The 26,788-nt window shown below is 51.6% G+C and overlaps 1 protein-coding gene across 12 annotated transcripts in view; it reads left to right on the plus strand.

Moving 5' to 3' along the window:
• The first annotated feature begins 1,990 nt into the window (after positions 1 to 1,990).
• Positions 1,991 to 26,788, plus strand: part of Adcy7 (adenylate cyclase 7) — a 57,776-nt gene continuing 32,978 nt past the window's right edge. For 5 of the 12 annotated variants that reach the window (XR_003947217.1, XR_003947218.1, XR_878769.3 and 2 more), the window contains exons 1-3: positions 23,969 to 24,063; positions 24,828 to 24,935; positions 25,373 to 25,480. The gene's annotated coding sequence lies outside the window, so the exon portion shown is untranslated. Of the gene's footprint in view, positions 2,114 to 2,203; positions 2,415 to 12,792; positions 12,820 to 17,694; positions 18,990 to 23,968; positions 24,064 to 24,827; positions 24,936 to 25,372; positions 25,481 to 26,788 lie in introns of those variants that run through there. The other 7 variants (XM_030243244.1, NM_007406.2, XM_011248278.3 and 4 more) reach the window with 7 other exon arrangements.

The following is a 26,788-nucleotide window of genomic DNA, read 5'->3' on the forward strand; positions in this document are numbered from 1 at the left end:
TGTTGCTCTTTCAAAGGACCAGGGTTCTATTCCCAGAACCCACACAGCAGTTCCAGGAGGCCTGACACCCCTTCTGGCCTCTTCAAGTACTGCATACCCGGTGTACAGATGAACATGCAGGTAACACCCATACACCTGAACTAATTGGGGGCTGGAGAGATGGCTCAGTGGTTAAGAGCATTTGATCTTCCAGAGATCCTGAGTCCAATTCCCAGCAACCACATGGTGGCTCACAACCCATCTGTAGCAGGATCCAATACCCTCTTCTGGAGACAGCTATAGTGTACTCCTATACATAAAATAAACAATTCTTTAAAAAAAAAAATAAGCCTTTTAAAAAAAACCGTAGAAAGTCAAGCACCCCAAGTCCTACTGTGCTGAGTAAGAAACTCAGACCCACCTCCCCCAGTGACTGCCTCCACTGTACTTTTGGGAGACTCTAGTGTTGGTCACTGCTTGAACATAATTACTGACTGGGGTTAGCGTGTCCCATTGGGCTGCCATAGGGATGTCCACAGGAGAGGTAAGGATTGTGACAGTGCCATGTGGGTTGGCGGCGTGTCCTGTTGAGATCCCATTCTCCAGCTCTGATTTCTCGTCTGCTGTCAGACTGGTCACAGGCCTGTGTGATAATGATGTAAAATGACAGAGACCTAAGTCACTGTGTCATTCCCATCCTACCAAAAGAGTGACGGACTCCTTGTAGTCTGCTTAGAAAGGCCAGAGGATATGCCACCTCTGCACCAAGTCACCCCTTCCCCCCACCCCATAGAGTTCTGGGACCAATTAGGAGGGCTCCCTGTATTCCAGCTTCTGTTGATACAGTGGAACTGCTAAGGTTCTGATGGGGGCTGCCATCTGACCACCATCATGGGCTCATCTCTTGGGAACCTAGGCCAGGGCTCTTAGTGTCTTAGTTAGGGTTTTACTGCTGTGAACAGACAGCATGGCCAAGTCAAGTCTTAAAAAGGACAACATTTAACTGGGGCTGGCTTACAGATTCAGAGGTTCAGTCCATGATCATCAAGATGAGAGCATGGTAGCATTCAAGCAGACATGGTACAGGCAGAACTGAGAGTTCTATATCTTCATCTGAAGGCTGCTAGTGGAAGACTGACTTCCAGGCAACTAGGATGAGAGTCTTAAAGCCCAGGCCCACAGTGACACACCTACTGCAACAAGGCCACACCTCCTACTAGTGCCACTCTCTGGGCCAAGCATATACATACCATCACGGTGAGGAAACCAGCAGACCCCAGTCTAGATAGCAAGTGTCACCTTGGCCATGTCACTGTGGCATGCCAGAAGCAATGCCTGGGCAATCTCAGGGAGGCTGGGTAGACTTGCAGAAGGTCACAGTTATGAGCCTTAGCTGGGACCTCAGGTCACCTGGAATGGAAGTCAGTTTACACCTTCCAGATGATTCCAATAGAGCCATCTCTGAGTTGGGTCGCAGGGCTACTAAGGGAAGTGGACTTGTGACCTACTGGAGTCTCTTCTCTCTTCTATACTTCTCTCTTCTATAAGAAGGGTGCCTGGTCCCAGGAGACCAGACAGGCTCCGCCCCTCTTTTTGTTCCAGGATCACGCAGATCCCACCGAGGCTGTGCTGTGTTGGCTCTGAAAAAAAAAAAAAAAAAAAAAAAGAATGTACACAGCAAATGGGCAGTTCCATCAGTGTGAAAAGCCTTTCACAGACACAAGGATGCGGGGAAAGCAGACTTGGGAAGGGTTCACAACTTGATGACCCACTGAGCAGACTTGATGGTGGCTCAGAGTAGCACCTTCTTGTTTGCCCACCCTCAGAAACAGAGTAGATTTTCTTCTCTTTCCAACTCTGGTGCCCCACCCCAGGTTAGAGGGGCCACTACGAAGTTATACACCTACTTTATTTTGCTGGCTTTGTCCTTCAGGTCAGTAGAGTTGTGCCTGTAGGACAGATGGATGGGTGGTTCTCGCCTCAAACGGTCCTAGGAGATTGAGGTTGGAGCATCTTTCTTTAGCAGGAAAACATTGGTTGCAGCCTGGAGCCTTCCAGAAACAGGGGCGTGGCCAGAGGGCAGACGAGATCTGGAGGAAAGCCGCTGAGACATCACTCTCTGGTCTCCTCGGAGGTGGGAATGGGCTGGGCGCCGTGGACCACGTGGGAGAGGTACTTTGGGAACCCGGAGATGAGGTCTGGCTGGTGACCTAAGGCTGCGGGCGTGGCTCCCTCCTGCAGCCTCAGGGACACCGGAGATGGCCCAGTGCCGCAGGTAACAGGGTCGGAGGCGGCTACGCGGGGACCGTGTGGGGACGTTCCCGAGATCCCCAGCCCGCGCCCCGCACGGTCAGTGTGACCAGCTGGGGGCGCCCCGGCTCTCGCGCTCGCGGGCGGGAACTCCAGAGCGCCCGGGCCCTCGGCGGTGGCGGCAGGTGAGTGCGAGCGCGGGCCAGGACGCCCCTGGGCACGGGCAACAGGAGTGGTTGTGGGGTCCTTGCCTCCGATCCCGCGGGACAGGACACACAGGGTGGTCATGGGAGGCTCGGCCCGCGCTTCTCCGACCCGGGCGCGGGATCCAGGCAGGCCGCCTCCGACCCGCGCTTCCCCTCTGAAGCTTTCTTCCCAGCCCGGGTGAGAGGCGGGAGGCGCGAGGCTCTGGACCACCGGGATGCGGGTTGCCTCACACCCCTCCCTTGGCTCTTGGTGGCAGGGAATATCTGCTCTGTGGCTGGGGGGCTAGCTAGGGGTCTAGGTGATCTGCTTAGAGTGACTAAGGGACACGCTCATGAAGAGCCATCACCCAGCTGGAGCCATCAGAAAGCTGGGCCCCTCAACCCTGCGAAAAGGTTGGGGTTCGCTGTGAGCGGAGTGGGGACCCCCACCGGCTCCGCATGCCTTCCACCGGAAGGAAATAGCAAGGTGCTGAGGATCTGGCTAGTGCTTGGATGCCTTTCTCAGGGTAGCTGCTCTCCTAAAGAGGCCCAACCCAAAGCCAAAGCTGGAGAAAGAGTAGGACCAGAGCCCTGAGATACTGGATGGAGGATAGGATACAACCAGTAGGGCTGCCTAGCCAGCGAAGTGGCCCAGGGGACTGGCTGGGCAGCCAGCTTTAGACTCGCAGACAAGGGAACTGTTGGAGCGGATGCTGCTTTTACAAGTGGCCGGGACCTCATAGCATAGGGCAGCTTGTACATTGGTGACTTGGAGTTTGGTTGGACAAGGAAGGTCAGTCCCTAGATCTGTGAGGAGACAAGCTCACTCGGAAGCAGCTGCTGGGCCTACGCAGACTGGCAGGCAGCCTCCCCTGGGTGAGTTGGGTCATTATCTGTGTGGACAGGTATCTCAGAGTCATCTCCTGTGGTACTGAATAGAAAGAGGGTCCTCGGGTACTGGGTCATCTTGGGGTTCCATGTCCTTGGGATTTGGGGAGTGGATTATCTTCTGGGGCCTTCTACAGAGGAGGCCTGAAGGAGGCTGAGTTCTCCAATACCAAAGGGTCCTGGACATGCCTTGTACCAGTGTACCCTGAGTTAGGGAAGACTGGACTCAGCGGCCCCACTGACAGTCGGGAAGACTGACATTCCAGGGTCAAGGCAAGTGAAGCAAGGAGTAAGGCCTAGTCTTCTGGCCTTCTCTTCTAGTTCTGACGTGATGCTGGCGTGTCTGACCTGTGAACCGACCTCCCATGCCCAAAGGCAGAGTCTCCAGTAGGGCTGAGATCACCTGAGGGGAGAAAGGCCATATTGCTTGCCCAATGCCTGCCTGGCCACCTCTCCCTTCTGGTACCTTCTATGCACTGCATCTCTGTTCTTGGATGCCCCTTTTTAGTGACTGGGCATAGGGGGTTGGCCTGTGTCCCCTTCCTAAAGGAACCTCAGTCACTCTACTGGTCCTACCAGCAGGACAGGCGGGTGAGTTAAGTTAGTCTCAGGTGGTCCTGCCCTCCAAAGGCCACTGGATGATAGGGAAGGTAGGGGTGGCTTGTCCTTGCCCCCCATGTCCACACTGCAGCGTGGCTCATCTGTGGAGTGTGATCTTTGTAGAGGAATCTTTGGAGAAGTTGGTTGATGTCATTTATCTGTCTTAGGCGGGGTTTTCAAAACGTCACAGTAGGGGAGGAGAGGCCAATCTCTGTGTTCATTCTGGTGAGTTCTCTATAGCAGTCCTGGGCGTGTAACACTTGGCTTTGCATGAAGCTGGGGCATCTGCTGGAGCTCCCCATGGTAAGGTCATGAGGTGTTTTGGTCCCAACAAAAAGACCTGGGACACAGGCAGAAGGCCCAGCCTGAGGGTCTGCTGTGCAGAGCAGAGTCTGGGATGTGTGCTGTGTCCCTTGCTGAGAGGAGGCTGGACAGAGGGTAGATGGCGAGATAACTGAGGACCAGATATGTCCTTCCTGGGGACAGTAGGCCAAGGATGGAGGTGGCAAGCTTAGTGACAGCTTTCATTTGAGAGCAAGTGCTTCCTGGTCCCCAGAAGGATGAGTGGGGGTCTGGTTTAGGTTCTGGGGTGACTCCCTTGCCCTGTCCACTGGGCTCTGGGCGCTGGCTCACAGTCCCCCTCCAAGACAGCTGAATTAAGTGTAGGCTCAGCCCAGTGACTCCCGCTGTTCTCCCAGGATGCTTCAGTCTGAACCTCCCTATATGCTCTGCAGTTATGTCTACTTCCCTGTCCCCACCCCCCAGCCTTTGCTCTGGAGTTTCTTCCCCTCTGGCTTGCACATCTCCAGCCTGCTTTGGGAAGTCTTCAGGTCCTGGCTTCAGAGATGGTGTCATCATCAGCCCGGCTGGTCTGTGGGTCAGGCAAACGATCTGGAGCTCTTGGGAACTTAGGCACTGTCTCTGGAGTGTTTATCCTCTTTTGCCTTTTGAACATAGTAGCCTGGACTGCTGTTGCTGTTCTAGGAAGAGAAAAGGCAAGGGCTTTCGAGATAGCCCAGTCACTTGCACATGATGGCCCAAGTTTAATCCCCAGAACTAGAAAAGCTGGATGGGTCAGGTGTGGTGGCACACTCGAGTGGCAGAGGCAGGTAGATCTCTGTGTTCTGGGTCAGCCGGTCTACAGAGGAGTTCCAGACCCAGCAGGGCTATGTTGAGCCCCACCCTACCCCCTCTCAGTTTTTCATGAAGGTTTCTGCTCTGTAGATTAGGCTGGCCTTGAACTCAGAGATTCATCTGCCTCTGTCTTCCAAGTGCTAGAATTAAAGGTGTTCTCCACCACCTCCTGCCTGACAGACCTCATCTCAAAACAAAACAAAACAAAACAAAAACCAAAAACCAAACCAAACAACAATAACAAACCACACCACACCAAAAAGCTGAGTGATATGTCACACACACATCTGTAAAGCCAGCACAAGAGGGACAGAGAGAGACAGATCCTTGGGGTTTGCCAGCCATTCAGTCTTGCCTAACTACCGAGTTCCAGGGCAATGCGAAAGTCTGTTTTAAGAAACAAGATGGTTTCTGAGAAGTAAACAAATAAGTTTGACTTCTGACCTTTACATATACATGTATGTACCCACCGCACCCCCATATCCCTCACATCCAAATAAGAAAAGACAGGTACCTCTGTCCCAGGGGAAGTCTTCTCTGCCTGAGGACAGTGTTTACCTTCCAATGGCTAATTGGGACACAGAATGAGGAGGTGGCACATGGCCAGGGCCATAGCCAGCCAAGTGTGGGAGCTGAGCAGGACCCCAGGTAGTATGCACAGAAAGGCTCTTCTTAATGGCCACCTGCTAAGTGAGGTGGCTGTGCACAGCTGCCACCTGCTGCAGAGGCAGCCCAGTCTCAGCTGCTTACAACGGAGGCTGCTGTTGGCACGCTGAGGCCTGGAGAGAAGTGTACAGCCCCGAGGGGTACCTCCTTGTGCTTAGTCCCCCACTCCTCTTTTCTTGTAGTGTGACTCTGGGCAAGCAATCTCTCTGAGCTAGGCTTCTGGTTTGTAAAATGGAGAGAGTAAGAATTAAAGGCCATGGGCCAGCTCCGGCTGAAGGATAGGAAAGAGACCTGAGAGTGAGCTGCAGCGTGGGAGCCTGGGACTGAGAAAGCTGGAAAGGCTATGACAGTGGCGTACTGGGAATGAGATATGGATGTTTTATGATAAGAACTGTGTGATGGATGGTGGGGCATTTGTCTAGCTTGCTCCAAGCCCTCGGTTCCATCCTAGCACCACAAAAATCACATACACACACACACACACACTCATATACTCTTATGCTCACACAGAAGCTCACATGCACACACATAAGCATGCACACACAGGTTTATACACTCTCTCATATACACACACACATTCTTGGATGCATATATATACACACACACACACACACACACCACACACTCTCACTTTCTCTTGTATGTGCATGCACACACACACATGTTTGTGCGTGCGCACGCACATACACACAGGTACACACACTCACACCCAGGTATACACACAAGCACACACACACTTACACATGCTCTCACATGCGTGCACACCCAGGAATACACACACAACTATTAAAGAGATCTATACAGACAGACAATAAGGGAAACAGGGCAACTATACAAAACAGCAGAAAGAGTACAGAATTCTTTAAGACTTTCCTGAAATTTTTTATTCTCCTTATTTTAACACACCACAAGTATGTCCTGTCTCATTGTCAAAATAACTTGAGAGGCAGGTCTTAGTTCTCGGTGTTGCAAGCAGGTCACAGCCATTAAACTCCAGAGAGGTCGCTTAGTTTGCTCAGGTCCATAGCGCAGACTCCAGGGCATCCACAGTAGGAGCCCAGGAGTGCTTAGGGTTTTTTTTTTTTTTGGATCGATTGCTACACAACTTTATACAAAACTACCATTTTCTCTTTTGACCAGGGGTTGGTGGGGCTGGTGCTTACAGAGGGCCCATGTAGTTTCTGCCGTACCTTGGCTTACATAGGAAGTAGCCACTTCTTTTCTGAGCTTCTGGGTTATTTTCTGTAAAATGGAGACACATACATCTGGGGCCTCCTTCAAGGACCATTCTGCCAATGAGGATAGAATGGCTTTGGACATACCTGGTCTAAAAGCCTGGGGACAGGGTCTTTAGGCAGGAGAAGAGCTCGTGGGAGGAGTAGTGGCCACAGGCATGGTGTATGTGACCCTATGCACGTGCACTGCAGTTTCTACCTCACAGAGGAGGGACCAGGCCCTGTGAAGATGGAGAGGGGCTTCAGTTGGTGGCTGTGGGATGTGACAGACAGGGAAACTGGTTTTATGACCCTCAGGGGTCTTTAACCCGGCCACAGCTGTGATGAGCGGATGTGAGAGCACCTTCTGCCTTCCGGATGGAAGGCTTTGTATCATGGTCCTTATCTTGGGTTGGCTTTCATTACTAAACTCTGGAAACATCCCAACTTGACTATTGAAATAAAAAGTCAGAAACTACAGTGATAATGTGGGAAGGAACCCTTACAGCCATCCTTTGCTCCCCTCTTTTTGGGGGTGGTTTTTGAGACAGGGTCTTGATATGGATCCCAAGTTAGTCTTGAACTCTTTCGAGACAGGGTTTCTCTGTGTAGCCCTGGCTGTCCTGGAACTCACTCTGTACACCAGGCTGGCCTCGAACTCAGAAATCCGCCTGCCTCTGCCTCCCAAGTGCTGGGATTAAAGGCGTGTGGCACCACGCCCGGCTAGTCTTGAACTCTTGATCCTCCTGCCTCAGTCTCCCCAAGTGCTAGGACTACAGGTGTGCACTAGCATGCAGGGATTGGGTCTTTACTATTTAAAGGAGAGCGTTGGATACTGGGATATGTCTTTTCAGCCTATTTCTTAACCTTTGGCATTTGTATCCATGAGTGCATGCACGTATGTGTACACACACACACACACACACACACACACACACACACACACACACACAGAGAGAGAGAGAGAGAGAGAGAGAGAGAGAGACTTGTCCTGGCTACACTCCATAGATTGAGGCAGGAGGACCACAAGTTCAAGGACAGCTTGGACTATAGAGCAGGTTTCAGAAAAGTCTGAACAACTTAGTGAGACCCTGTCTTGACTTAAAAGGTGAGGGCGAGCCTAGAGAGCAAGCTTTGTCAGCAAAGTGCTTGCCGGGCAAGTATGAGGTTGTGACTGGATCTCTAGCTCCTACATAAAAGCCCAGGTGCAGGGACACTTGTAATGCCAATGCTTGCTTGGAAGATAGTGGGGACAGGAGAGTCTCAGGGTAGGCTAGCCAGCCTGTCTAGCCAAGTTGGTGACCTCCATTTTCAGTGGGAAAGCCTGTCTCAAAAAAAAAAAAAATAATAATAAGGTGAGAACGTGACTTCGGATGGTGTCTTAGTGACAATAAGCCTCACATAGGGGCACATGTGCATGCATGAAATGACAGCTAGCACATATGTGGTCCCGTACATGAACATGTACACACACACACACACACACACACACACACACACACACACAGATCCAACAGAATAATCAAAAGCAGGGTTGGGGATGTAATTCAGAGGCAGACTGCTTGCCTGGCACGTGTAGGGCTCTGGGTTCAGTCTCCAATACAAAAAAGGGAAAAAGAGCAGCAGAGATTTCCTGACTTCTTTCAAAGAAGAAGGCCCCATGAGCCTGCTCTTTGTGGCGTTGGGGACTGGAGACTAAGGGTTTTCAGACAGACCAGCATTCAACCAGGGGAGTTTACTGGTTTTCCTGAGCCCTGCAGCTGGACCTTAAGAGTGTTCCCAATATTTTTCAAATTTGTATTTTTATTTATGTTCATGTATATGTGGTGGTGGGTGGTGGTGGTGAGAGGGAGCCATCTGCATGTGAGTGCAGGTGCCCGCAGAGGCAAGGGGCATGAGGTATTGGATCCGCTGGAGCCGGAGTTACAGGTGGTTGTGGGTGGCCGACATATATGTGGAGAACGGAACACAGATCCTCTTTGAGAGCAGCCTGTACGCTTAAATGTTAAGCTACCGCTTCAAACCACCCTCTGCTCAAACGGCCAGCAACCATATCCTTGCATGCAGTGGGAAACCCTTTTTAGGCTAAGCTAAAATGGGTCCCTTTCTTGACACAGCAGTGGCTGCAGACAAACACCGGTTTATGTTAAGCTACATCTGGGGTGTGGACATCGCAGGCTCTGAGCACTTTCTGCTACCTGGTAAGCTCCTTTGTGGTTGGAGACTGAGACAGGGAGGAGGAGCTCCTTAGAGAGGGCTCTGTCAGCACAGGTATGAGATGCTGTTAGGGCTGAAACCTGTAATCTGAGCCCAACAGATGAGGTGCAGTATGAGGGGTGGGGGAGGAGTGCTTTGATTGACAGGTGATGGAGAGGCAGAGGCTATGCAACCTACTATATACTTCCAGAAAGACGGTCTTGAAGGCTGGGGGAGGCTATGTTGGTCTGTCTTCCCTCCCGTTGGGAGCAAGGCACACTGGCTGAGGTCCTATTGAGCCACCGTCCCTGTCAAGACCACACATTCCTCACCTGTAGAAGGTGCTACAAGTCACTGGGATGAGCCAACAGGCACCAGAGCTCCAATGGGGATGTGTTTTACCATTTCATTATGGACAAATGAGCGTGTGCAAAAGAATACGGTCACGCCACAGACTCATCCCCAGCCTACACAGCCTGGCTAGCCTCGAGTCATCTCCACCCACACACTTCCCCTTCCAGACAACGGATCACTTCATCTGTAGAAGTTGGAGTCTGTTCTGTTTTATAAACAGATAATTCTGGAACACACACATGACCCTTAAATCTGTTCGCACTGATAAAGGAATGCAGTAAATTTATTTCAGGGTGCAGACTCCACACACACTGCAATCAGCAGTGTTTTTTTGTTTTTTTTTTGTTTTTTTTTTTTTTTGTCTTTTTTTTTTTTTTTTTTTTTTTTTTGGTTTTTTTGAGACAGGGCTTCTCTGTATAGCCCTGGCTGTCCTGGAACTCACTCTGTAGACCAGGCTGGCCTCGAACTCAGAAATCCGCCTGCCTCTGCCTCCAGAGTGCTGGGATTAAAGGCGAGCGCCACCATGCCCAGCACGCGGTGTTTCTACATACTCACGGGGACCTAGCCAGAGAAGAAATAAATCCCACTGTAACAGCATCACAGCCCAGGAGAGTCTTAGCAATACATTTATAAAGGAGACAAAAGCTCTGCAGACTTTATCTGGTGTATCAAGGACTGATGAAAGAAACCAAACCAAAAAATAGATGGGAATATATCCCATGTTCATGGATTGGAAGGGTTCATACTGTTAAAATGTTCAAATCACCCCAGATTGAGTATAATCTCTATAAAAATTCCAACAACAGTTTTCATGGAAATAGGAAAAAATTACTGCAAAATTCATGTACAACCACAAGTGACCCCAAATAGCCAAAGCTATCTCAAGCAAAAAGTCTCAGGCTGAAGATGCATCACAAACTTGGTTTTAAACTATGCTACAAAACTTATTAAATTAAAAGAGTATGGTGATAGCACAATGGAACTGGATAGGGACCGCCTAGCAGTGAAGCTGTGTATTATGACTGGTTCCAACCAGACGCCAAAAAAACCCACAAAGGGACAAAGGACAGCGAAAACTATGAGTATGAAATTAGGCTGTAAGACGCGCGCGCGCACACACACACACACACACACACACACACACACACACAGCCCAAAGATCAAGAGGCTGGGAAATCTGGATTTTAATCTCAGGTTATGCATGGGCAAGGAGGCAGCCATGGAAAGAGATGGTGTGAGAACTAGGAAATATTTGCCAGGTGAACATCTAAGAAGGGGTTAATGTCCAAACTATATGAGATAGTAAAATAATAGCAAGAAACTAAGGAGCCTTATTTAAAATGGGCAAAGGGCATGCACAGACACGAGGCTACCAGTGGACAACGGACACACACCGATATGCTCGTTAGTCATCAGGGAAGCATACAGGCAAAACCACAAGGAGAGGCTACGTCACGCCTGTCAGAATGGCTATTAGCAAAACGATGGCAGATGACTGTTGGCTGTCTGTGGAGATAGGAAACCCTTGTACAGTGCTGGTGGGAATGAAGTCAGTGTGGCCATTACTGCAAACCAAGAGGAGGCATCTCAAGAAACTAGGAGCAGAGCTAACACATGACCCAGCACTGGGTATGTAGCCCAAACCCTTGAAATCAGTTTGCCAAAGAGACACTGTCAACACTCCCATGTCTGTAGCCACTCCATCCACCACTGGGAGGCACAGAGGCAGCCTCTAGTCCCATCAGCAGATACATGGTGGAAATATTTGTTACATAGTTATTCCACGAAGTACTATGTAGCCTATAAAAGGAAAACATTTTATTATTGACAATAGTCAGGAAAGGCCAAGAAGCACAAATACTGCCCACTTTCGACTCTTTGTGAGGTACAAAATAATCAAACTCAGAAGTAAGGAGGAGGCAGTAGGCCTCTTGATTAGATGGAACACTTTATTCAAGAGAGCAACGGCCCAGTACAGTGATTACTGTTCATAATGTGCATGTCGTGCCTACGGGGACTTTCAAGTGCTCTCCCAGGAAAAACAACAATCCTGAGGCGGACACCACTGCTTGTGCTGTAGGTGCCTGGGTGCTCAGGAGGCAGGGCAGAGGCAGAGGCAGAGGCAGAGGCAGAGGCAGAGGCAGAGGCAGAGGCAGAGGCAGAGGCAGAGGCAGAGGCAGAGGCAGAGGCAGAGGCAGAGGCAGAGGCAGAGGCAGAGGCAGAGGCAGAGGCAGAGGCAGAGGCAGAGGCAGAGGCTGAGGCAGAGACAGAGGCAGAGGCAAGAGGATCTCCAGGAGTTTGGGGCCAGTCTAGTCTACACAGTGAGTTTCAGGACAGCCAGAGTTACATAATGAGACCCCTGTCTCAAAAAAAAAAAAAAAAAAAAATAAGGGTTGGAGAGATAGCTCAGCGGTTAAGAACACTGACTGCTCTTCCAGAGGTCCTGAGTTCAATTCCCAGCACTCACATGGTGGTTCACAACCATCTATAATGGGATCGATGCCCTCTTCTGGTGTGTCTGAAGACAGTGACAGTGTGTTTACATATATAAAATAGATAAATCCTTTCTTTTAAAAAAACAAAACAAAAGCTCATATCCAGATGAGTCTTGTTCCTGCTGTATTTCTCATTTGCTGCATACATGTGGGCGATGCTCATCTCCTGCCTGCCTCACTGGTGGCTCAGTTGGTAGAAGGTTTGCCCAGTATCCCGGAGGCTCTGGGTTCTGTCTACACTACAACATAAACAGGGCGTGGTAGGGAAGCCCACAGGATTAGGAGTTCAAGGTCACACTTGGCACCGTAGAGTGTTCAAAGCCAGCCTGGGTTAGAGACCTTTTCTTAAAAGGCAAAATAAAATAAAAAAGGCTAATCGCTGACATACAGTCATAATTTTTAAGGCCTAGAATATCTTCTGATTTTTTTTTTCTATGTGGTCCTGGCTGTGATTTTTTTTTTTTTTTCTGTGTGGAGCTGGGTGTGAACCCAGGGCCTGGTGCAAAGCAGGCTGCACTCCTTGCTCCAGTTGCTTCCCGGGCTGTGTTGGAAGGGATGGTCTTCCTCTCTGCCCTCCCAAGGCCATTCTGGGCTGGATACAGGAAAGGTCAGGCACTTGGCGGGGGCCCTACTGCCAAATCTTTCAAAGTGAAATCAGACATTTGGCTGGCAGGGCCACTGCTTTCACATCTGTTCGTTTAGGCGTCTCTGCTATTACTCAACATACCGTGACCTGGGTTGCCCTCTTCCTTCTGCAAAAGCCCTGTCTCTCAGGCCTGGCCAACATCTGGTGATCATAGAGCCGTCAGGGGGGTGGGGCTCTCTTCTTACCTCTCCTGAGACTAGGCCAAGCAGCAGGTAGGACGTTTCTACTCAGGGCCCCCGCTGGGGGGGGGGTAAAGGATGGGGGGGGGCTGGATTTGGGAAAGCATGCTGTTTAGTGAGATGGACATTTGGAGCAACTGTGATGCCCACCAGCAGTTCACCCTCCTAGACCACCAGTGACTCGGAACCTTGAGGCCCTAGCTTTTCCTTAGCTTATCATGGCTTTCGTGACCCTAGTAAGTTCCTTCCCTCTGGAAACCCTGCTGTCCGTCTGTGGTATGAAGGCATAACCAGAACATTGTCTATGTGCCCGGTCTGGACAGGAAGGGATCTCTGTGTGTCCCTGAGCCCAGGCTGGGAGGAGTTGGTGTGGAAGAGGTGAGTCTAAGCATTGGAATGCCCCTCGGACCTCAGGGAAAAAAATCCATCTGCAGGGAGGCAGAGTGACAGGACCACAAGGTTGGCAAGCCACCTCTGACAGGCCAGCGCATGGAGTGACAGGAAGGCGACAGTGGACTGGAGGGAAGCCTGCTGTCTCCTGCAGAGTGGGTTCCATGTGCCTACACTGCTCTGTCTCAGGAAGAGACTGCTGTAGTTCAGTCTGACAGAAACACCACGAGGTCCTGTAAATTGCTCTTGCTGGGGGGGAAAGCTCCTTCTGTGGGGGCTCTGAGGCAGGAGACTAGAGGTGCTTTGGGTCCTCCTGAACAGGCAGGGCTGCCCTGTGACAGGGAAAGAGGCCAGTCTCTTGGAAGTACGTCAGATACTCTGCTCCAATCCAAGGTAAAGGAAGGAAAGAAGACATACCACTGTTTGGAATCGAACCCAGGGGAGCTCTGGTATGAGCCTTGGGCAGCTGGACCCAGGGGCTCCGATGGCCGTGAAGACCGCTCTGTGTAGCTCTCTGATTCTTTCATTGTGACACACTTCTCAGGCACAACTTGTTACCTTGTCTGTTGCCATGTAGTGACTGAATGGCTTTCCTTCGGTTTCAGTGGTCAGACCTTCAGGCCTAGTGGCTCCGATTTGAGGTCAGCTGAGACTGTAGCCAGACTGCCCAGGAAGTTGCAAGCCTGATAGAAGCATTGGGAATCTGCTCCCAAGATGACTTCCTCTAAAGGGGCTAATCCAAGAGAGAAGCCATGATGGCTTCCCTGACCTCAGAGGTCCCATGTGATTTTAATAATCTTTTTTGTTGTTTTTTTGTTTTGTTTTGTTCTTTGGTTTTTTTTTTTTTTTTTTTTTTTTTAGTGGTTGCAAAGGGAATAAGAGATATGCCAGGTCTGAATACCAGGACACAGGGTCCCTGGAGTCCTCACAGGCCCAAAGCCTTATGAACAGCTCCTTTTGGGAGTCTTGCTCCCCTATAAGCCATAGTGGTCCATCTAAAGGTCCACCCACGCCTGTCCCTTCCTTGACTCTTGCTGGTCACCTCTCCAGGACTGGGGAGATGCCCAGGTTAGTGTTGCCTATTTTCTGTGGAGGGGCCCGTGGCGGTGAACCGGGGGCCTGGAAGAAGGCTTGCTGTACCTGACTTGACAGGATTTGTAGACCAGGAAGGGAAGGGGCCTGGTTGGATGGTAACGTAAGGGAGACACGGTGGAAAGAGAGTTGGGCTGAGTGTTGGGATCTGAGGGGCTGAGAAAGGAGACTTGATCCTGAGGTACAAGTTAGCCATGTAAACTCCCACGAGGAGAGTGGGTAGGAGGCAGGCTCCTGGGTTTGGAACTGCGAGGATAACGCCAGCCAGCATCCCTGCCTGTCTCTTTAACTGAACCCTCACAGTCTCAACCATCAGTGTAGAATTGTCCTGACTTTACAGAGGCTCACTGGAATGCTGCGGCTAGGATGAGGTCACACACACGGAAGCTAAGCTCTGTCTGTGCGGCTTCATTGCTCTGGGGCAAGGAACTGGGCTGGTGTGAGCTTCCAGCCGATTGCTCACAGTGTGCTGAACCCCTGAGGCAGGGGAGGAAGACCACAGCTGTGAGGTGATGGGACGGAGTGAAGGCGGTTTCTCTCCTCATGCCTGCTCCTCCAGAAGCTGTCCAGAGTTTGAAAGGCACTGGGGTGCTGTGGGGGTTTCTCCCGTGGGGGCAGGGTTCCACATCTGGGTTTGACAAACTGGGTCATGCTTTTTGCTCAGCACTCAGTATCATTTGTCGCTTGGCTGACTGTCAGTTGTATCTTGTTTGCCCCTGCCAACCCAGCACGTGGCAGCAGCCCCATCTTGGGACCCCTTTCCGTAGAGACCAAACCCTTCCTGGCGTAGAGATGACTTTTCCTGAGTTGGGACCCTACATCTCATTGCGGAGCTTTTCCGATCCGTGTACCCTGCTTGTGGTGTGGTTGTCTTCATCCTGCTGACTCCTAGCCTGAGGACTCTAGGTCAGTTTTGGGTCTAGCCCTGGAGAGGAGGCTGGGTGGAGCCCTGCACAGAAAGATTTAGTGGTGGGACCTGCAGAAACCAGTCTGCCTGTCTGCTGCTTCCCAGGCCTGAGGACTCCGGGTTCTGGGGGAGTTGGGGAAAGACGGAACACCCTCACAGGTTTGGGAGCCCAATGGGTCAGGGTTTGGAGGTCCTGAGGACCTGGCTCCCATAAGAAGGTGCTGCCTTACTCCCAGGGAGGGTTGAGAGGGGTGGTTGACAGTACAGCTGTGGAGTCAGGCAGAGGTGACAATGGGTTCCCAGCAAGTTGCTACTCAGAGCTCTGTTGTGCATCCTCTGACCACCCATGCCACCCCACTCTGAGGAGGAGGTGGGGTCAGACCGTGGGGGAATTAATGAGTTATTCCTGTGGAGTCAGCTGTGCTGCCCAGAACACAGTCAAGTGTCAGATGTGACCACAGGAGCCACCAGGGGTCAGTGCTGAGAAGACCTCAGGGGAGGGTGACATATGGGGTGAGGGCTGTGCCTGGGGGTGGGGTGGGGTGCCATGTCCTTCAAGGACAGATAGACAGGGGCCCAGGGGAGAGCAGGAAGCTCCTGCCATCTCTGGATGTCCAGCGTTCCGGGTCCCTCCTCCCTCCCACAGTTAGGATCCTCACCAGTGACCAAGTTTCTGCATGCTCTCCCCTGCTTCTGGGGTCACCTTTCGGAGTAGAACTTCCAGGCCCCTGGGTCTTCCCTACCAGAGGGGTGGAGCCAACCAGAGGGGTGGAGCCAACCGCCATCCTCTCCTGGGCTCTTCCTGCTCTCAAGCTCCAGTCAGGGTCTGGGTCCCTTCTCATCCTGGCTGTAGCCTCCTTCTGTTGGGCCTAACTCAAGTCTTGTCCTCTGGTGTAGTCCAGGCCTGTGAGTCTTAGAGGGCCCATCCCCAAGCCTCCTGAATAAATGGCCATTTATCGGTGACCATGAGAAAAAGATGTGTAATTCAGACCGTCAAGGACACTGATGTGAAGGGGTAGAGGAGTTACACCAGTGTGGTCAACACCAGAGGGAGAGGCAGAGTCCCTGTGACCCCAGAAGGTCCCTTCTGTCCTCTAGTCAGCAGGGTCCCTCGGGGCGCTGCCCCGGGAGCACAGTGCTTCTCACTCTGGTCATTGTGTGGGGACCTCTGATCAGCGAGCCACCTTCTTACTGAAGTGTAGCTTGTGTGGGCCAGGTCTAGGAAGGCTGGCTTGTCTCATCACTGTCCCTGGACGGGCAGGCTGCTTTCAGTTTGCCAATCGTGCACGTGTATCAGATGTGCACCTGAACGTGGAGCCTCGGGGGAAGCACCTGCACTCCAAGCATCTTCCCAAGTGTTTCCATTCCTGTCAGGAGGATGTGAGCGCTGGCACTGAGCCACATTCTTGTCAACACTTGGTATTCTCCTTCTAAGCCTCACTGTCCCCGTGGCACAGCAGAATCCCGGTGGCTTTTCATTTTCTGCTGGTTCGTGACACTAGGTACCTTTCCATCATTTAAACAGCATCGTTGCTGAAACATGTGCTTAATTTTTTTTTAAACATTTTTTTTTCAAGATTTATTTATTTATTATATGTAAGTACACTGTAGCTGTCTTCAGACACTCCAGAAGAGGGCGTCAGATCATGTTACAGATGGTTGTGAGCCACCATGTGGTTGCTGGGATTTGAACTTCGGACCTTCGGAAGAGCGGTCGGGTGCTCTTACCCACTGAGCCATTTCACCAGCCCCCATGTGCTTAATTTTTGTCTATTTCATTTTTTATTATTGTTTGTTCATGACGGGGCCTCACTAGGCTGCTCATGTTGCTCAGGCTGATGGGAAACTCCTGAGCTGAAGCAATCCTCCTGCCTCAGTCCTCGGAGTATCTAGGACTACAAGTATGTCCCATCATGCTTGGGTGGAGCCTGTCTTTTTATTATTATTATTATTATTATTATTATTATTATTTATTGTTATGTATGTGTTAGAGAGAGAGAGAGAGAGAGAGAGAGAGAGAGAGAGATCATCTCACTATGTGGTTCTGACTGGCTTAGAACTCACTCTGTAAACCAGGCTGGCCTTGAGCTCACAAAGATCCACCTGCCTCTGTCTCCCGAGTCCTGGCATTATTAAAGGTGTGCAGCACCACTATGGCCCAGCAATTCTTTTTGCTACTGGTTTGTGGGTAATCTATTTTTTAAACGTTTTATTACATTTTTATTTAGTGTGTGTGTGTGTGTGTGTGTGTGTGTGTGTGTGTGTGTGTGTGATGTTCAAATGCAGATGGCATGGTGCACGCGTGGAGGTCAGAGAAGAATCTGTGGGAGAGGGAGGGAGTTGGTTTTCTCCTTCTTCCATGTGGGTTTCCAGGGTTGAACTCAGGTTCGCAGGCTTGGCAGCAGGCTCCTTTGGCCACTGTGCCATCTTGCTGGCTCTGTGGGTGATCTTAGTATCATCTTCCGAAGTCATTTCCAGCTATGTACGTGGCCGAGGCTCTTGCTTATTCTCTTCCTCTGGGACACCTCTTTCTTCTTTGCTTTGGAGCACCCAGACCTAGGCGACAGTTGCTTGATGAAGGGTGTGCTAATGTCTGGTTTCTCTCGGCCCTTCTGTAGCTTCTGTAATAGTCCAGAGTCCTGTGTGGTTAAACAGCAGATCTGCAGGCCACCCAGGACAGCCCAACACAGGGACTCTGCCTCTGAAATCCCACCCATGTTCTGGTACTTGGCTAGCATGTTCTGGATGCAGGGGCACAGAGGATGTAGCTCTCAGCAATATAGCTGCCTGTGGGAAGACAGCCAACAGAGGGGAAGGATAGAGGTTGGGGCTATACCAGGAATGTCCCACATTGTGGGAGGGGGAGCCATGCCTTGCTTTGAGGGCTCACATGGGATTGGGTTGTCTGGAGAAAAGGTAGACAATAATCCCAGCATTCGAGGTTCGGTGCAGCCTGAGGACCAGGGAGGAGGACAGACAGTGAATGCTCTCTGTCTGTCTGCTCGTTGCCTCCCAGACCTTTGCAGTTTGCTGTGTTAGCCCTGACTTCCTCTGTGACCACAGGAAAAAGGGGAGCCGGATTTGCATCCTGGGTTCATGATGGCCATGGTCGGCCATGGGGGCTTCAGGCAGGGGCGCTGCTGTTTCGCAATCAGAATCATAAGGCTGAGCCTGGACCTTACTCTTACCCGAGTCCCGACTGGGGCAGATGTGAAGTGCAGAAAGACCTGTGATTTCTCAAATGGGTGCCCCAGGCCACCACCTCACTATGGTGGAATGAGTCCGGTGAGGGAAGGGGCCTCTCTGGGAGTGGCTGAGCCTGAGGCTCAGGCTTGTGCCCAACCGTCTGCTTTCATTGTTCGATAAGGACGCATCTGCTCTCTGGTTGAAGCCGTTGTCTTGGGGCTTCTAATGGAAGTTTTCACTTCTTGTTTTATAATTTAAAAAAAAAATTGTTCCAGCTTCAAGCTTCAAATTTCCATGAAGTCATTGGAGCTGGGAGCCTGGCCTGGCAGCTCCCCCACTCCTGTGGCTGGCTTGCAGTCTGGAATTGGGGCCCTCCTCACACACCCCCACCACAGCGAGAACTGAGCAGAGCTCAGGGCCCAGCCTTAGCTAGCTAGCCCTCTGCCGCTGTTGCCGAGCAGGAAGTGGTGGGTCCCAGATGTGACTCACTCTTAACTAGGTAGCCGGTAGAAGGAGCCTTCCCATGAGTGAGACTGGACGCCTCTGGAGCCAGGGTATTAAGGTCCCAGCCATCTTCCCTGCAGGCACAGAGCTTGGTTGGGCGGCTTCAGTGCCTCAGAAGAGCCAGGTAAAGTGTGATTCTGGTGTGGGATGGCGCCTGTTCTTTGGTCTGGGCCTGGGGAGCCAGCAGGACAGGCCTTGGGACCCAGGCTTGTGGGAAGGAAGTGAGCCGAGGCCCAGCTGTTGGTGGGGAGAGGGGCTCCTCACCTCCTTAGCCAGGCAGCTAGGAGGGCGGTTCCTCAGTGGGGAACCCAGACTGCTTGGCCCTGGCTTTTTCCAGCTTGGCAAAAAACAAAAAACAAACAAACAAAAAAAAAAACCAAAAACCAAAAAAACCAAAAAAACAAAACCCAAAACCAAAAACCCAATACAGTGCTGCCAGGGTTTTAGGCAACGCTGCTGCCTGCTCTATTCGCTATGTTACATGGAATTCTGTGAACTGCCTGCTCTTAGATGCCCGAGGTTCTTTCAAGACTGTGATCTTTTTACATTTACAAGTGCACCTTGCTTTCCTCACAGAAAATAAAAATTATCAATTGCTGGGCATGGTGGCACACGCCTTTAATCCCAGCACTTGGGAGGCAGAGGCGGGCGGATATCTGAGTTCAAGGCCAGCCTGGTCTACAAAGTGAGTTCCAGGACAGCCAGGGCTATACAGAGAAACCCTGTCTCGAAAAACCAAGAAAAAAAAATCAATAAAACGTAGTAAACAAAGCAACAAAAAAATAATTCTGAATGTAGACACTGCAGTGAAGCTCGGAGGCACGGGGTTCCATCCACAGCCCCAAAAATAAATGAGAAAAAAAAAATTTTCAGAGCATCTTCTGAAAGTGGTACATACTTAAGAGACAGAAATCCAAGATGTCTAAGAAAAAGGGAACTTTTCTTTCCCCCATTTGTCTGTCTCAAGGTCCCAGGTGGGGCCACCTAGCGGGGTCCCATGCATATAGCAGAGGGTGGAACAGGTGCCCCTTCTTGTTTAGGGGCAGGCCAGGGACCATTTTCCCTGGCCAGCCTCTGGGAGAGGGTGGCATGGTGTCTGGATTTGGGGGTCAAGACAGGTCTCAAAGGCTTGGATTGAAGGCAATAGTATGGGCTCAGCCTAGGAGGCCTTACTTCCTCCCCCCACACCCCCCCAAGAACTCTGCAGCTCTCAGCTGTGGACTCACAGGTGATGTGAGGGGTGGTGTAGACCCATGGGCCCCAGGGCATAAACCATTTATTGTTGCTTGGGAGATCTCAGCCTTTAGGCGAATAAACACATTTAAGAATTAAGTATTTAACGTTTGAGTGACTTTGGGGGACAGAAAATAAAATGTAGAAAGATACTGAATCTGGCATGAGATGTGTTATTGTCTTGGAGAGCAGAGACCGCAGTGGTGAGGGCTGAGTTTCAGAGGAAGTCTGAAACCCAGCACGCTGCAGGAAGTTCAGCTTTGAGGTCTTTTCATCTCTGTGGAGTGCTGTGTGCTCTGGAGCTCCCTGTACCAGGGGTCTGCATGAGGAGGGAAGGCGGAAGGTTGTGTTGGAAGGAGGAAACGCCACACTATGAGAGTTGGAAGCGGCTTTGAAAGGTCTCCATGTTAGGACTTGGCCCTGGGGCTCTAGGGAATGGAGGTGGACGTGGTAAGGGGAAGACAGCGGTGACAGACAAAGGCCTCTCTGGGAAGGAAGACAGAGGCCAGCTTGATGCTGTCTGAAGGACATGTGAACACCCTCACCCTCTTTGCCCACATGGTCAAAGCCATTCACTGCCCAGTTTACAGAAGAATCCGAGGATGGGGTGTGTGTACTCCTGGATCGAGTCTCCCCTCCTCCCATCCACTACCTAAGGGTAGTGGGCCACCATGCTGGAGGGTAGGGGTGGGGTCAGGACACCCAGTCCTTTCTGGTAAGGTACAGGGTCAAAGGAGAGAACTGTTGTGGACGTGTGGGGGCACTAACAGTGGTGAGCTTCCTTGAAGAGAGGTGCCTGCGCATAGTGTGACTGCTATCTTTGGACTCACTGTGAGATGGCTGGGTGACATGGGACTTTCCATATATATGCCTGACCATCTGATGTTGGTCCCTAGTGCTGGTGTTATAGCATAGGGTTCCCATTTGCCTTGGGTGGGAGATAGGCAATGAAGGTAGGCAGAGCCAGTGGGTAATTCTGGGACAGTCCATGTCCCTTGTTGGTCTCTTTTGTTCCTCCGGTTTCTCATCTGTAAGATGGAGCTGATGGCGCCCCGGAGGTAAATATGAGGTTCTGATACACACTCTGACGGTCAGCTTGTATAGCATCATCTTCCACTGTAGCTTGGGGGAGGGATGGTCCATGGGCTCTGCTCTTGTCCTTTGACCTTCTGCCCTGACGCCCTGGGGAGGGGAATGTGTGCCACAGCATTTCTGGCTAGCCACAGGCATCCGGCTCAACCCGCTGCTGCTCAGGGTTTCAGCATCGCGTCGTGGCTGGCCTTCACCAGTCTTGGTTCAGACCCACCCTGGCTGATGGGTCTGTTGTCCCTCGAGTCCTCTGCTAGGTGGACATGCTGGTGGGTTGAATGGGCAGCAGCCTGGTCACTGTTCTATTTCCCTAGCTGGCCTTCTTCAGGGATACTTAGAACAGAGCTTTCTTGCTGTCATCTGCTGTCTTTGCAGGATGTATGTAGTGTGGCCCCGGGTGTTGGTTTGGCCCAGGCCCTGTGCTCAGCACAGGATGGGGTGGCCAGCCTGGACCGAGTAGGAGGTTCACAGTATTGAGACTTCTAACAGTGTATGGTTAGTTTCTCCTCTGCAGAGGTCAGATGTGATCCCTGTCAGCCTCCCAGGTCTCCCTGTCTTCGTGTCCACTCTTAGCCAGCCCTCTGACTTGCTCACAGCACTGGCTTGGCACTCCCCTGCTGCTTGTCTGTGCAGTCTCTCTGCCCATCCATGCAGCCTCCATGCCGCACACACTACAGCACTTAACCTGGTTGGCATTCCTCTGAGGGGAGCCCTTTCAGGAGTCCTAGGCTCCACCAAGAGGGCAGCTCCATGTGTCTGCCTGTCTCTGTGGGCAACCTCCCGACATCTTTCTTATGCCCTCTCCTGTGTCCATCCCTGTCCCTCACCCCCACCCAGGGCTGGCCACTAAAAGGAATTCCCTGCCTCTTTGAAATCTCGGCTACTGTAGGCCATTTCTCAGCAGTGCTTTCTGAATCGCTAGGGCCACCTTCTTTGCTTTCTCCCTGGACATCAGCACCCAGCTGGTCCTTACAAAGTGGCCATGACAGAGGCCTGGCTCCTGGAAGGAAGGAGCTTATGCCCCCTTTACATAATGGCCGGCTGAGATCTGCGGAGCACAATTCTCTCTGAAGGGTCGGAAGGGTGCCAGTGATGGATGCTTCTAGAGCCTGGATTGTCATCTGGCCCTCAGTGCCCTATTGAGGCCCAGCTACCTACCTTGGAAGTGGCTTAGTCTCATGTCCTGGGGTCAGTTGACTTACGTCACTGATGACTTACATCAGCTCCCCAGGCTGAGCAGGGAGAAGCACAGGGCTCTGAAGCACAGGAGGGACAACCCAGGGCCACTGGGCTCTGCAGCGATCAGGCCAGCATGCATTTCCCCATGAGTGCTGTGGGATGGCACAGCCCTGACCACACGAGTATCTCTCCCTCAGCAAGGAGAATGTGGGCTCGGGACCCATCCGGTGGTCACGGGACCCATCCAGTGGACATGTCTGTCCCTCTCCTTTATTTATTTATTTATTTATTTATTTATTTATTTATTTATTTATTTATTTATTATTTAATTCACTTTACATCCTGATCACAGCCCACATCCTCTAGATCCAATCCCACCCTTACAAGTACCCCCCCATTGTCCCCCTCCCCTTCTCCTCAGAAAAGGGGAGCCCCCACTTGGGTACCACCATTTTCTAAGAATGTCACCTTGTCCTTTGGGCTTCAGTCTGTTCATTTCCATGGCAGGCTGGCCGGCCCTGCTATCAATCACAGGAGGCTGGGACAGGCAGCCCGCCCCTGCTCCCCACACCTATCTCCAGGACCCCATCTGGCTGGGAAGGAGGCTGGAGGTGATGCTCTCATGGGGCCCCAACTAATGGGAGGCAGCCTCTTTTGAAATACCAAATGCCCCAGGGAGATGCATGGGGATACCAAGGGGCTCTGGGGGGCAGAATGGGGCACGGCTGCATCCCTTTCCCTGCCAGGGGAGTCAGGGGGAAGAACTGCTTGGTGGTGGGCAGGGGTGGGCAGGCAGGAAGATGGATACCTCTGGGAAGAGCTTTCTGGTCCTTGTATGTCAAGGTTGCTTAGGCTGCAAACCTCATGCTTAGAGTAGGCTAGCATGACCCTTCGAGGTCATGGTGCTGCTGATGGTATGCTGCCTTTTGTATGAAGCCCCTAATAGTTAGGTACCACTACCAGTTCATTCTTTGTATCTGGAGGCTGAAGCCCAGAGAGGTTACTAAATGTGGCTAGGCCACACAGCACCTTCCAGGTGTCTGAGCTCAGAACTTGCACTCTGAACCTCTAGGCTCTCCTGTTTTTCCATTGTGAGCACAGGCGGCACCTTGTCCACCCTCCCATTTCCTTTCCTCATTTAGTAGTTGGTCACGTGGGTCCCCTGTCCCCACATGTGTTGCACAGGAACCCTGTGTTATTTTGCTTCTTGTGGCTTCAGCACCTTACCCTGGTGTAAGGCAGGAGTCCAGAGAGGAACTGGTGATGGGGCTGCGGTGGATCCCTTCGTTCTTTTAGCACTTGTAGACTTAGAGGGTGGCTTTATGGAGGTCAGATGGGATCCTCCACACTTGGGCCTGCCTACACTGCCCACTGGGTGCTGGCTCTATTGCAATGTGGCATAGGATCTGCACGCCTGCCCTGCAAGATGCTGAGCAGTGCTCAGCCTGTGAGGAGGTACCTTACACCCCCGCAGTAACAGGCTAGGGCAGCCCTGGGGAAGCCAGGTGGGAGGGACCAAGTGGTCTTCCTGGAGGAGTTGGCTAAGTGGATGTGCTATGAGGTGGGTGATGGGCAGCATTTTCAGGCCACTCAGACTCAATGATGAAAGGGCGGGGCTTATTTGGGGAAGCAAAATCAGTCAAAACCCACAGCCACCAGGAAGACCCAAGAAGTTGCCGAGAGAGTTTTGGGCTGGGGTAAGCGAGGGGTTTGGGGTTCTTGGTGTTCTGGCCAGGTACAAGGGTCCCTGGAAAATTGTCCTCAAGGGAGGCCAGGGTTTAAGGAGCAGGGCCTGCTGGGACAAAGGCTCCATGTGTGAACCTCTAGTGTCCAGTCTACAGCCTAAGCTCTGGAAGGCTGAAGTTTGGGGAGACCAAAGGAGGGTACCCATGCTTCACATAGCTATGGAAAGGGCCTCTGAGTCCAGGGCCGGTCTAACTTTGGAGGTGAGACAGTGGTTTAGGTGACACAGGGGTTGCTTTCCCTGAAGGCTTTTCCCTCTCAGGCCTGTCCCTCCCCCGTTACAGACAGGTCCTATTGACCTTATAGGGCTCTCAGGAAGCCTGGGAAGAGAGTCCTTCAGGACCTTGGGCTAGGGAGGCCTTTCTACAGCGAGTGCTTGCTGTGTGGGCTGTTGAGACTTCTGAGGTGGGTAGTAGCCTCAAGCTTGCTGTTGGGACAGAGGCCTTGCTGGACTCCCTAGGTGGCCTACTGGGTTCTGGTGGGGCAGGCTGCTCACTTCTACCTATCAGTCCTTTGCTGGAAAAGCAGGACAGCTCAGGAACCCTGGAGTGACCAGGCCAGGAGAGGGCGAGGAAATGCCTGGGCCGTTGGAGCTATGCAGAGGGAGGTGGAGCTGAACTGTTTTTTGAATTTTGTTCTCTGCCCAGTGTGGCCTGGAAACTGAGGCACATGGTCACACTCTGGCACTAGGAGTTATCTTCTTGCCTCCTTTCCCCAGGGAAGAAGATGTCTCTACCTGGAAGCTCCCAGGAGACAGCTGTGGAGCCCACGAGAGCCACAGGGCCTTGACCTCATCTCTTCCCACCATCCAAGAGGGCAAAGTCAGGTTGGTCCCTGTTAGGTCTCTCCACCCTGGTAGTGGGGCCCCTGACTGCCAGAAAGGGGGAGGTGTCACCATGGCTTGGGGAGACTTCCTGGGGGAGGAGTTCTAAGCTGGGTCTGGGAGACTCCAAAGCTAGCATTTCCTAAAGGAAGTTCATTATTGCAGTGCAGAGAGAGGCCCCTTAACCAGTAGCGGGTCTCCTGTAAGTCAGAGGTTCTCAACCTGTGGGTCACAACCTTTTTGGCAAGCCTCTACCTCTAAAAATATTTACATTATGATTCATAGCAGCAGCAGAATTACAGTTATGAAGTAGCAGTAAAAATAATTTTATGGTTGGGGGGTCACCATGACATGAGGAGCTGTATGTATTAAAGGGTCGCAGTGTTAGGAGGGTTGAGGCCCACAGCTGTTGAATGCTGACTTGTTCATATGTATTATAGGGGCTTTAAACGGGAGAGGAGAGACGACTCAGCACTCCTCGTGATAAGGCCCTGTGGATGTGTGGCTAGCTTGCTCTGTCCTGTGCGTCAAGGAATGCAGGTGCAAAGGTAAGAATGAGCCTGGGGTCTGGAGAGATGGCTCAGTGGTTAGGAACACTTGTTGGCTCTAGCAGAGGACCTGCATTTGGTTCCCAGCACCCACATGGTGGTTCACAACCATCTATAACTCCATTCTAGGAGATCTGACACCTGACCTATGAAGGCACCACATGCCATGGTACACATACATATATTCTCGGGCAAAACGCACACATAAAATAACATTAACTAGTTGGAGATAGAGAGATGGCTCAGGTGGTAAGGGGCACTGGCTGCTCTTCCAGAGGACCCAGATTCAATTCCCAGCAGCCACCTGGCATCTCACAACCATCTGTAGGTCAAGTTCTAGAATATCAGGTGCCCTTTCCTGGCCTCCTCAGGGGAGGCATACATATGGTGCATACTACATGAAGGCCAAATACCCATATGCATCGCGTAAAAAATAGATTTTAAAAATAAAGTAATAAATCAAATTGAGAGAGAGAGAGAGACAGCCAGAATGAGAGAGAATATATTAACCTGGACCTTGGAGTGAGGCAGGCCTGAGTTTGAATCTCAGCCATTCCAGGCAGCTTTGGACTGTAGGCTAGGATGACAGAGGTGTGTGCCAAGGTTAGCAGTGGCTTCTGGAAAGCCAACCTGTTTCCCACACTGGCGGCTCTGAGGAAGGCAGACCACTTTTTCTCCTTGCCATGTCCAGAGGCCACAGAACACTTCCTGTCTGTCAGCAAGCCCGAGAGGCATAGGGCAATGTCCAGCACTGTTTGGGATGTCACCTGTCAGCTCCTCCTGCTCGTAGCAGCATCCTCAGCCTGGTCCGCAGTCACTGTATGGCTCCTTCTTTCGGGCCCAGCTGGACTAGACCCAAGATAACAGCTCTGCTGCTGCCTGGTACCCTCAAAGGCATCTTGAGGTGGTGTTCTGTCCTCCCGGAGCCGGGCCACTGAAGCTGTGGGCTTCAGACAGGATTGGGGGAGGGGCTTCTTTCAGATCACTTCTTTCCATACCTCTGGTCCTTTTTGTTGGTGTCGTAACAGTCATGTAGATGTCCTCAGTCTGTGCCAGGTGCTGGCTCAACATCTTGTCTGCATGACCCCACGGAGCCCTCTCAAAACCTTATGGTCAGACTGTTCTTCTCCATTTCCAAAAGAGGAAACTGAGGCATGGAGCAGTCATGCAGCCATATCCAATAGAGCCAGGAGTCACTTTTTCAATTAAAAATTAAAACTGTTCTTAATTGCGCAGGCAATATGGCAATAGAAAGACTAAGAACTGAGACTTAGCCGTTAGGACCAGAGAAGATTTTGGCAGGGGGCA

Source organism: Mus musculus, chromosome 8 (assembly GCF_000001635.26).
Source record: "Mus musculus strain C57BL/6J chromosome 8, GRCm38.p6 C57BL/6J".
Lineage (NCBI taxonomy): Eukaryota > Metazoa > Chordata > Mammalia > Rodentia > Muridae > Mus > Mus musculus.